A 12,718-nucleotide genomic window follows, 5' to 3' on the forward strand; every position below is an offset into this window, starting at 1 on the left:
ATGCAGTTTTTTACTCCATATCTGGCCTATGCCTATTTTATCCAGAAACGGCATATCCTTTTCATCTGTCCAACTGTATGACATTGCGGGTCAATCACAATCAAGGTCCAACGCTTATTTGATGCACGTACAGAGCAAGCAGTGTTTTTACATCACATATTACATCACTTACTTTGTGCTTACATATTCAGCAGCGTTGTGCAGAGGTTTGTAATAATAACTAAAAATTGGATACAGATGCCAGCATGGATGGTGACACTCACTCGTCCATATTTTTAACATGTCTTAAATAAATGAATTTTTTTTTACGGTGCTGGGATCGGTCTCCAATTTCTACATGAGATTCTACGGTTGCAGTCCAGGCAGTGCTGGTCCCGGTATCGGAAGCTCATTATTGGAACTGATGCACATGTTTGGGAGCTTTTGGTGATCTGTGCAGGTCCATTTTCCATTGGAGCGTGTTCACATAGTTTGTATTAATTACATCTGTCCCACTAGGCCTCACAATCTGAAGTCTAATTTCTCATACTGTAACCTAGCACTGAAAGTCAATTACAATCAGATTACACTGTTATTTCACTGTATACAGATGGCCTGGCTTTTACACTTACTGTCAGCAAGCCAAGTGTGTGAATAAATTCAATAAAACTTGTTTAATAGGTATATACAGCAGCTTATTGTTAGAAGTATGGATTGCCCATGTGGTGATAATACACAGAGTGCACTATTGGTCTAGTTCAAGGAAATCTCCATCCCTCTAGTCCTTCTAGTAGATTCCAGGTATCACAGGGAAATGTCCATTCTATAATTCCCACTTTTATTTAAATTCTCATCCGTTTACCTATAAAAAAAAATGTGAAAATGATCAGAGAAAAGTCATATTTTGACTAAGAGGAGTCACTTTTAAAGGCTCTTCATTGACAATTTTCCTTTTATTTATATTTATTTATATAGCGCACACAGAATACGCAACGCAGCACAGAACTTGCCAAATCAGCAACATGGTTTACTATTGTTGTGGTCTATATAAAAAATGTACGTTATTAAAGAGTCACCTGACAAAGAACAATACTTCTGGAAAAGTCTTATACATATATGGACATGTATGTTACCCCTCGTTTAATGAAAGTAAAACCACCATGGTCACAGAAATAACTTGAATCTGACAAAAGTAAAAATAAATTACATTTCCATGAAAATGAACAAATAAAAGGCAGATATTGCTTTTCAACCATGCTTCAAAAAAAAAAAAAAAAAAATTGTGACACGGGCCTGTACAGAAATGATTTCATCCTTAACTTATTATTTTGTTGCACAACCTTTTGAGGCAATCACACGATTTCTGTGACTGTGAATGAGACCTCTGTACCACTCGACAAGTATTTTGGGCCACTCCTCATGAGCAGATTGCTCCAGTTGTCTGGGGTTAGGCCTTTTCCAGAGGTCAGGTTTCAGCTCCTTTCACAGATGCTCAATAGAATTCAGGCCAGGGCTCATAGAAAGTCTCTTCGGAATATTGTGCCCTCCTTGGTCGTCTCCCATTAAAGTCCACTTTGGCTCAAACAACAACAAATGGTGCAATCTGACAACGATGTTTCTTGAGCTTAAAGTTCACCTTTAACCTTTCAGTTTTTCTGGGCACTTTTATTACCATTCATATAATTCGTCTCTTTGATTTGTCATCAATTTACCTCCTGTGGCTACGTCCTTGAAGGTTGGCTACAGTCCCATAGATTAAATATCTGAATAATACACTTCTCAAAAAATAAAGGGAACACTGAAATAACACATCCTAGATCTGAATGAATGAGGCTCATTCTGTCTTGTTTTACAGATATTACAACAAACATCAAGCTTGGAGCTGGTTTTATAACCATTATCTATAATATTTGTTTATCTGTTTATCTGTAATATTTTTTTTCTAATCTCCTGAGACCACTCTTTTCTTTGCTTCTCTGGTCCATGTTAAGAGCACAGTGGGCGACATTTACTATGGCGTTTCCGCCAGCTTTGTGGCGCTCTCACCGGATCTTCTGCTCTCCGACCAATTTATTTGCTGGTGGCGCCAGAAAAAAAGACTTTTTCCGCCTGCTCCGACTTTTCTCTGAAAAGGGGCTTAGCTTTGGCAGAGTGGAAACTCAGACACAATTTATATGTGTTGCAGCCATTTTTGGGCGCTGTAAACTGTCGGAAAGTAAACCAAAAGAAATTTGGTCTACCAGGGACACAAAACCGTGCTATTGCACTCACATTAGGATGTTTGCTGCCTTGGTACAGATTTTGGTCCTAGGGACAGAAAATGGTCTCGGCACCAGAAATGTCTCTGCACAGCTCCACAATATTAAATGTGTATCTTCTTTCCGAGAGCAGGTCGGTAATAAAGCCAATGCAGACACCGACACTTTATGTAAATTTGATTATTTGATTATTTTTACTTTTGTCAGAATTCAAATTATTTCTATGACCATTGTGGGCTTTTCTTTTATTAAACAAGAGGAATCAACAATTTTGTCCCCATGTGTACATGCTATATTACAGTTAGAGAGATCTCCTGCTGTCCCCTTAAGGCTCAGTACAGAAATATACTTAAACAGCCAGACATGATCTAGACTGACTATTCCCCCATTACTGGAAACTTACAGGACATTGGGGCACATTTACTAAGGGTCCGCAGCCGCGAATCCGTTGGGCTTTTCCCGAATATTTCCGCTTTGCGCTGTATTTCACGGGATTGTTGCGCACGCAATTGATTTTTGGCGCAATCCGACTTTCACACGACAGAAATCGGGGGGCGTGGCCACCGGACAACCTGAAGGATTCGGAAAAACTGCAGAATTTAAAAAGCCATTTGTGTCGCAAGGTCAAGCACTCACATACACCAGAAAAAAGCAGGTGAACTCCGGCGGACCTCGGCGCAGCAGCCACAACTGGTGAATATCGGCGCACGGACCTTAGTGAATCGCGGCAGAACCCGAATCAGCGTCGGAGAACCCGCCGCTGGATCGCGACTGGACCGGGTAAGTAAATGTGCCCCATTGTCTCCATGATGCATCGACTTCAACTATCAGTTTTGTATCATTATCACTATGGGAGGGGTTTATGTGTTGATGCTCATGAAAATAGTCCAATAGAAAACCTGTATATCTCCAGCAACCAATCACAGAGAAGCATTATTATTAGAGTTTATAAAAACTTAGCTGTGATTGGCTGCTATGATACAGTGGAAATGTGCAGTTTAAGACACAGTTACCAATGTTGTACTAAAGTCTTTCCTGACATTAATAATGACAAGTTAAATAAAGGGAACAAAAATATAAAAGTAAAGAAGAGAAATTATATGGCTTGTTCATATTAAAATAATAAAAATAATAAATCTACTAAAATAATACAGTGCACCACAAGGGAAGGTTGGAATGACACTCAAATTCCTAAACTGCAGTGTGGAAGTTGTTGTCTGGTGTAAGTCAAGTATAAAAAAAATTTTTTTGACTTGTTGCCTCTACCACGCTACTTTCTCATGTCCTAACTTTCATGTCAGGAGGCAAACAGGACATGAAAAGCCAGCACAGGGTGCACGAAGGCTCCTCTTCTAGTATTACCGGCAAGCAGTCAGCTGGGTATTAGAGCATAATTTAACTCCTCATAACTCCGTAGATGTAAAATTGTTATAAAAAAAAAAAAAAGATTAAATTAAAAGAAAATTATAAAACAATGAAAAAATGGTTCCATTAAAAATGTGTTTAACACAAAATATAGCAAGCCCTCATAATGCTACGAAAAAGAAAATGTATTAAATGTATGGCTTTTGGAAGCACTTGTAAATTTGCCTGCCTGCTCCATCAGCGCTCCCCCTCGAGCTTACTAAATTCACTGCTGCCGCAAGATTTTAGGAAAGAGGTGATGTCATGGGGAAGGGAGCACCAGAGGAGCTTTGGTAATGCCCTTGTAACACTTCTGCTTCATTTACATAAATGTAAAATGTTATTTTATAAGGATAACAGTGGAGCAAACGTCTATATGAATATATGTCTCAATCTTGTGGGTGAGTGAGTAACACTTCTGCCTTGCAGCGCTGGAGTCCTGGGTTCTAGTCCCACTCAGGTCAACATCTGCAAAGAGTTTGTATGTTCTCTCCGTGTTTGCGTGGGCTTCCTCCGGGTACTCCGGTTTCCTCCCACAATCCAAAACATACTGTTAGGTTGTTTAGATTGTGAGCCCCATGGGGACAGGGATCAATTTGACATGCTTTGTGCAGCGCTACGTATGCTGTGTGCGCTATATAAATAAAGATATATATAAATGTCACGGGTGCTCCTGCGATCGCTGTCTCGGATCGCGGGTGCACCCGTGTTCCTGCTGCTGCCCCCGGTCCCGGGCCCCGCTCACCTTCCCTGGCTCTCGCGATGTCCTCCTTGGCTCCCGCAGCCCGGCGCGCGCGTTCCCGTCTCCTAGGGCGCGCGCGCCGTCACTCTAAGATTTAAAGGGCCAGCACGCTGGCCTGCTATAAGTTTCTTCCCCTTACTGTGACCCTTGCCAGATCTTTGTGCCTCATAGCCTTAGAGAAAGCTTCCAAGCGAGTATTCCTGCGTTCCTGTGTATTTCTGCGTTCCTGTGTATTCCTGCGTTCCTGTGTGTCTCCGCTCCCAAGTCCTGTGTTACCCGTGTTCCTCCGTGTTGCTGTGTTCCTGTGCCTGTGTTCCCGTCCCCTTCTGCCTGGACCTCCTGTTGCTGACGCCGGATTGGACTTCACCTTGCATCTCTGCCGCCTGCCTTGACCCTGTGCCTGGACCCGACCACGAGACTGTCTTCTGTTAAGGTACCTATACCTCGGCTGCCACCGCGGGCCAGTCGCACCTGTGGAACGACCAGGTGGTACTCTGCCGCAGCAAGTCCAACCCGCTTTGCGGCGGGCTCTGGTAAAGACCAGGTGCCACTTGGACTCCGGTCCCAGGTGTCGGCTGGTACCACCTCCCGCGGTGGTCCAGGGGATTCACATACCCAGAATCCTGACAGTAAGATCCGGCCATGGATCCCGCCGAGGTTCCGCTTCCTGCTCGTCCCAACTTTGCCGCCATTGTGGTCCAGCAATCCCGGAAGATTGCCGCTCAGCGTGAACAGCTGGATCAAGTCACCACCATGCTGCAACAGCTGCTAGCCACCCAGCAACAGCAACAGGCTCCTGTGCCCGCTCCCGCGACCCCTGCCGTTCCGGTCTGTCCTCCTGCCGCTGAACCCCGACTTTGGCTGTCTATGCCCCGCAAGTTTGACCCCAAGGATTGCCGGGGCTTTATAACTCAGTGCTCTCTGCAAATAGAGCTCATGCCTTCGCAATTTGTCTCGGAGCGGTCTAAGGTGGCATTCTTCGTCAGTCTCCTCTCCGGGAAAGCCCTGGCCTGGGCTACCCCTCTTGACGACTACTCTCACGGCTTTTCTGGCAGAGTTCCGGGCTCTATTTGAGGAACCTGCACAGGCCTCTTCTGCCGAGACTGCTTTACTGAACCTGCGCCAAGGCAGCTCGTCTGTGGGAGAGTATGCGGTTCAGTTCCGCACCCTGGCCTCTGAACTTGCCTGGAACGATGCAGCCCTCATCGCTACCTTTAAGAAGGGACTCTCTGCTCAGGTTAAGGACGCTCTGGCTGCTCGGGACCTGCCGTCAACTCTGAGTGGTCTTATCACTCTGGCCACTCGGATTGATGTTCGGTTCAAGGAACGCGCCGAGGAACTCCGCACCGAGCACCCTCCTCAGCGCTGGCACCGGTACCCAGATCCAGGTTTCTGCCTTCCTGGATTCAGGCTCTACAGCGAACTTTGTGGATGCAGCCTTGGTCCCTCAGCATCACTTCCCGGTGGTTCGTCTCGAGAAGCCATTGTCCATTGCCTCGGTCAATGGTCAGATTCTCTCCGTGCCCATCTGGTTTCGCACGGAACCCCTGCTTCTGCAAGTTGGTGCCCTACATCAAGAGAGACTTTCTTTTTTTGTGCTGCCCCAAAGCACATCTGCTCTACTGCTGGGTCTCCCCTGGTTGCAGCTTCATGCCCCTGTTCTGGACTGGTCTTCTGGGGAGATTCTCCGTTGGGGTCCGGATTGTTCCTCACATTGCATGCGGGTCCTTCATCCACTGCCTGTCAGGACTTCTACGTTGTCTCACAAATCCCTGCAGAGACTTCCCGATCCGTATATGGACTTCGCAGATGTGTTTTCCAAGAGACAAGCTGAGACACTACCTCCACATCGTTCCTATGATTGCCCTGTGGATCTCCTTCCGGGTGCCACTCTCCCCAGAGGTAGGGTCTATCCGCTTTCTGTTCCTGAGATGGCTGCTATGTCTGAATACATCAAGGAGAATCTGCAGAGGGGTTTCATACGCAAGTCCTCCTCTCCGGCTGGTGCAGGATTCTTCTTTGTCACCAAGAAAGACGGCTCCTTACGTCCCTGTATAGACTATCGTGGGCTGAATAAGATCACGGTTAAAAACCGATACCCCTTGCCGTTGATCACGGAACTCTTTGATCGCCTGCGCGGCGCCAAGGTGTTCTCCAAACTGGATCTTCGGGGTGCTTACAATCTCATCCGGATCCGCAAATTTGACAAGTGGAAGACGGCGTTTAATACCCGGGATGGGCATTTTGAATATTTAGTAATGCCCTTTGGACTGTGTAATGCCACTGCTGTCTTTCAAGAATTTGTTAATGACATTTTCCGGGACCTCCTCTATACATGTGTCGTGGTCTACCTGGATGACATCCTGGTGTACTCTCCGGACCTTGAATCCCACCAGAGACACGTACGCCAAGTTCTTGATCGACTTCGTGCCAACCATCTCTACGCCAAACTGGAGAAATGCCAGTTTCACCAGCACAGTCTTCCATTTCTTGGTTATATAATTTCCGACAAAGGCCTCCAGATGGATCCCGCAAAACTGTCAGCAGTTCTTCAGTGGCCACGCCCAGAGGGCCTCCGAGCCATACAGTGGTTCCTGGGGTTTGCAAATTATTATCGACAGTTTATTCCCCATTTTTCCACTGTGGTGTTTCCCATCGTGGCCCTCACTAAGAAGGGTGCCAATCCACGTTCCTGGTCTCCTACAGCTGAAGAGACCTTCTCCAAGTTAAAGTCCGCTTTTGCCTCAGCTCCAGTACTCTCTAGGCCTGATAGCGACAAACCTTTCTTTCTTGAGGTGGATGTGTCCTCCGTGGGAGCTGGAGCGGTCCTCACCCAAAAAGGGCCCAGGGGCCGAACTTCCACTTGCGGCTTCTTTTCAAAAACATTTTCCCCAGCTGAAAGAAATTATTCAATTGGTGACCGAGAGCTCTTGGCCATTAAACTTGCTCTGGAGGAATGGCGGTATCTTCTGGAGGGTGCTCTTCATCCTGTATGTGTGTACACTGACCACAAGAACTTGTTATACCTCCAGTCAGCCCAGCGCCTGAATCCCAGGCAAGCCCGGTGGTCATTGTTCTTTTCCCGTTTCAACCTGCTAATCCATTTTCGTCCGGCTGACAAGAACGTCAAGGCTGATGCTCTATCCCGTGCTTCTGATGTGATTGGAGAGGAACCAGCTCCTCGGCATATAATTTCTCCGGACCAGCTTGTTGTTGCAGCTCCTGTTGATCTTCGGCAGCTACCTCCTGGCAAGACATATGTTAGACCTGCTCTTCGGAAGAGGATTTTGTCTTGGGGACATTCTTCCCGTGTGGCTGGGCATCCTGGGGTGCAACGCACCGTGGCCCTCATCTCCCGCTACTACTGGTGGCCTGACCTGGTCAAAGATGTTCGGGAGTTTGTGGGATCCTGCTCCTCCTGTGCCCGCAACAAAGCCTCTCGTCTCAAGCCAGCTGGACTGTTATTACCGTTACCGATACCCAGTCGCCCGTGGTCCCACGTGGCAATGGATTTTGTCACTGATCTGCCTGTCTCCTCGGGCTGTACTGTCATCTGGGTGGTGACGGACCGTTTTTCGAAGATGTCACATTTTGTTCCTCTTCCAGGTCTTCCGTCTTCTCCACAGCTTGCCAGCCTTTTCTTCAGACATATCTTCCGGCTGCATGGTCTTCCGCTGCACATCGTGTCCGATCGTGGAGTCCAGTTTGTGTCAAAATTCTGGTGTTCCTTGTGTAACCAACTGCAGGTCAACCTTGACTTGTCTTCTGCCTACCACCCTCAGTCTAATGGTCAAGTGGAGAGGGTGAACCAGACTTTGGGCTGCTATCTCCGTCACTTCGTCTCAGCCCGTCAGGACAACTGGGCTGACCTCCTACCCTGGGCTGAGTTCTCATATAATTCCCTGGACTCTGGGTCTACTGGCTTGTCTCCGCTCTTCGTGGTCTATGGACGTATTCCTCGCCCTCCTCTTCCGCTATCTACTCCCTCTGATGTCCCTGCGGTTGAGGATCTGCTGCTGGACCTCAACTCTATTTGGGACCAGACCCGCCAGTCTCTTCTGCGAGCTACAGACCGTATCAAGACCCAGGCTGATAAGAGGCGTCGGGCTCCTCCCGTCTTTTCTCCTGGTGAAAAAGTATGGTTGTCTTCCAGATACGTCCGACTCAAGATACCTAGCTACAAGCTCGGTCCCCGATTCCTTGGTCCTTTCGAGGTAATCAAGCGCATCAATCAAGTGGCTTACAAACTCCGCCTTCCTACTTCTATGCGCATACCGAACTCCTTCCATGTCTCCCTCCTGAAACCTGTCATCCTGAACCGCTTCTCCCAACAATCCCCTCCTCCTGCTCCTGAGGCGGATTCCCCAGACATCTATGAGGTTAAGGAAGTTCTGGACATGAAGTTCGTGAGGGGTAAGCGGTTCTTTCTTGTAGACCCGACCACGAGACTGTCTTTTGTTAAGGTACCTAGACCACCGTGGGCCAGTCGCACCTGTGGAACGACCAGGTGGTACTCTGCCGCAGCAAGTCCAACACGCTTTGCGGGTGAAGACCAGGTGCCACTTGGACTCCGGTCCCAGGTGTCGGCTGGTACCACCTCCCGCGGTGGTCCAGGGGATTCACATACCCCGAATCCTGACAATAAAATTATTATTATTTATCTTGGTGGTCAAATCTACCTGAGTATCAACCTGCAGGTAACAGTCAACAGAGGTGAAACTAGATGATATATATTATAGATACACACACATATATACATATATATATATACACTCACCGGCCACTTTATTAGGTACACCATGCTAGTAATGGGTTGGACCCCCTTTTGCCTTCAGAACTGCCTCAATTCTTCATGGCATAGATTCAACAAGGTGCTGTAAGCATTCCTCAGAGATTTTGGTCCATATTGACATGATGGCATCACACAGTTGCCGCAGATTTGTCGGCTGCACATCTATGATGCGAATCTCCCGTTCCACCACATCCCAAAGATGCTCTATTGGATTGAGATCTGGTGACTGTGGAGGCCATTTGAGTACAGTGAACTCATTGTCATGTTCAAGAAACCAGTCTGAGATGATTCCAGCTTTATGACATGGCGCATTATCCTGCTGAAAGTAGCCATCAGATGTTGGGTACATTGTGGTCATAAAGGGATGGACATGGTCAGCAACAATACTCAGGTAGGCTGTGGCGTTGCAACGATGCTCAATTGGTACCAAGGGGCCCAAAGAGTGCCAAGAAAATATTCCCCACACCATGACACCACCACCACCAGCCTGAACCGTTGATACAAGGCAGGATGGATCCATGCTTTCATGTTGTTGACTCCAAATTCTGACCCTACCATCCGAATGTCGCAGCAGAAATCGAGACTCATCAGACCGGGCAATGTTTTTCCAATCTTCTACTGTCTAATTTCGATGAGCTTGTGCAAATTGTAGCCTCAGTTTCCTGTTCTTAGCTGAAAGGAGTGGCACCCGGTGTGGTCTTCTGCTGCTGTAGCCCATCTGCCTCAAAGTTCGACGTACTGTGCGTTCAGAGATGCTCTTCTGCCTACCTTGGTTGTAACGGGTGGCGATTTGAGTCACTGTTGCCTTTCTATCAGCTGGAACCAGTCTGCCCATTCTCCTCTGTTCTCTGGCATCAACAAGGCATTTCCGCCCACAGAACTGCCGCTCACTGGATGTTTTTTCTTTTTCGGACCATTCTCTGTAAACCCTAGAGATGGTTGTGCGTGACAATCCCAGTAGATCAGCAGTTTCTGAAATACTCAGACCAGCCCTTCTGGCACCAACAACCATGCCATGTTCAAAGGCACTCAAATCACCTTTCTTCCCCATACTGATGCTCGGTTTGAACTGCAGGAGATTGTCTTGACCATGTCTACATGCCTAAATGCACTGAGTTGCCGCCATGTGATTGGCTGATTAGAAATTAAGTGTTAACGAGCAGTTGGACAGGTGTACCTAATAAAGTGGCCGGTGAGTGTATATATATATATATATATATATATATATATATATATATATATATATATATATATATATATATATTAGATGATATTTCCTTTAAAGATTTTTTTCCATAGAGATTATCCTAAATCCTGTAAATGCTACATACTGTAAATCCAATGTATTTTTCAATTCAATTACAACCTACGTGAAATGAATGATTCATTGTTTGAACACGTTTTATGTTTGCGTTAAAACAAACTTCCTAGACCTGATAAGATAAAGAATTGCCTTATATCTCTGGATAGTCTCCACGAATGTTCATTTTTGGAAACAAGGAAGCAGTAAACATTAAACTATAATCCATATCTGGTGAGTTCCTAGAAAATACCAGGAACAGATTGAATAAATTGTGAAATGTAAATCTCTTCTAGCTGGAGGAAGGTATAGCAGGAAGTCTGATGTTCTGATTTTCCTGGATGTCATTTTTAGGTTGCTTCTCAGAAAACCACTTTATTTGCACGTCAAAATCAGGAAAATAATTATTCAACCACAGCTAAAGTTGAAATAGAGCAGTAGTCCTCTGGAGCAGACTTCTAGTCTCCTCACAATGTAAAGTAGTGCCAGCAGCTGATGTCATCACGTCACTTTGTCTGGGCTACCAGATTATACTTTTATTAGGTATCCTTTTTTTTTTATCTTTGATGAGCTTAGTCAAGACTCCTGATTTAAGACTCCTGATTCAATGTATGGAAAGTTCAGGTCAACTATGTCTGTGGTCCATAGAGATGAGATGGACTCTCCTTATAGGCTGTCACATGTGTCATCTTACAAAAGACCAAACGGCACAATACACTTTGTATCAAAACATATTGTTGTAGATTTTTGTTTTAGGATTTTTTAGGATCCCAATATTATGGTCTATGCATAATAATAATAATTTTTCTCCTAGAGCCCCCCAAAAAGGAGATCCCTTCTTGAATGATACTGTGCCAACCAACTCTTGAAAGTAGTAAAACAGTTTGCTCGTCTCAAATATATCTTGAGGGTACATTGTTCATTGACATATTTCCTCAGGAAGACATTAAAATTGTGAAGTTCTTCTGCCTTACATTGGAGAGATTATTTTAGGAAGCTGTAATAAAATAATGTTATCAGCACAACATTATTCATGAGAACCTCACCATGTCTTCCTTAATAACTTCCCATTCAGATTTATTAATGGGCGTCTGCCATATGTGGTGAGCAACTCCAGAGGAGCAGCTGAGTACACACACTCCTGGTTGTTGTAGCATAAGGATATGTGCAGATATTAATGAGATAGTACTTTTCATCCAAAACCAGGCATGGATCATAGTAGACTGTAAACAAACAGAATTTGGATTTGGTGCATGTGGATCTGTGGTTTAGTGTCCCAAACCCACCTACTTTATTTACTATTATTCTAACCTTGAGATGAGTCTGATAAGGCACATAAGAGTCATCTCAGGCTGCGCATGTGCAGTGATTCAGTGACAGCGGTACACTGCACCTCAGCTTCATTGCGCATGCGCCAGACTTACAGCGAATGCACAGAGAAGCCATCATGTACTTACCCGTTTTCCTTTAATAAAAGGAAAGGTCACTAAGCCATCTATCAATAAGGACCTCTGGGTGGTTTAGTATCCCAAATCACCCTGACAGGTTTCCTTTAACATTGGGATTTAGAGACTGTAGATGCCCATTCACAACATACCGGTAGTTCTACTCACTACAGTCATTGATATCGATCCAAACTGCACTGATAAGTAAATGTTCAAATTTTAATTCAAAATTTTTACCCCATTAGTATGACACTTGTTGGCTGTGGGTGTATGGAGAGGGTTCATGGGCTAAGCCCTCTCTGTGTTTGGCTAGCACCAATTGCAGGTGTCAACCCTTTCACTGCCTCCGGTAAAGCTGCTGTTGGCAGAAAAAAAGGCGTCCGCTCATGGGCGCAGCTATATTGACTTAGATCGTCGATCCACATGACGTACTATGACAGCCTTGGGTTAAAATAATAAAACAAAAACCTGAGGCTGTCTCATTGTAGCTTATCTGCTACAATTTGCGATTTGCACATTAGAATAGATGTGGAAAATCCCCACATACTGCCATACAGTAGTATGGCAGTATATGATAGGATCAATCAGACAACCTAGGGTTAAAGTACCCTAGGGGGTCTGAAAAATAGTAAAAAATAAATTAATTAATTAATTAAAATGACATAAAAATTCAAATCACCCCTTTTAATTGATATAAAAATAAATGAACAGTAAGAATCATAAACAAGTTAGGTAATTCAGCGTCCAAAAATGTCTGATCTAGCAAAGTATAATAAAATATAATGTATATATACATAA

General features: G+C 45.2%; 1 long non-coding RNA gene across 1 annotated transcript in view; it reads right to left on the bottom strand.

The window, feature by feature from the left end:
- Window positions 1-730: 730 nt before the first annotated feature.
- LOC140074680 (uncharacterized) overlaps window positions 731-12,718 on the bottom strand; it is a 58,711-nt gene continuing 46,723 nt past the window's right edge. Inside the window, exon 3 of the long non-coding RNA XR_011849243.1 lies at window positions 731-841. This is a non-coding gene — a long non-coding RNA (uncharacterized lncRNA). The remainder of the gene's footprint in view (window positions 842-12,718) is intronic.

Source organism: Engystomops pustulosus, chromosome 8, assembly GCF_040894005.1.
Source record: "Engystomops pustulosus chromosome 8, aEngPut4.maternal, whole genome shotgun sequence".
Taxonomy (NCBI): Eukaryota; Metazoa; Chordata; class Amphibia; order Anura; family Leptodactylidae; genus Engystomops; species Engystomops pustulosus.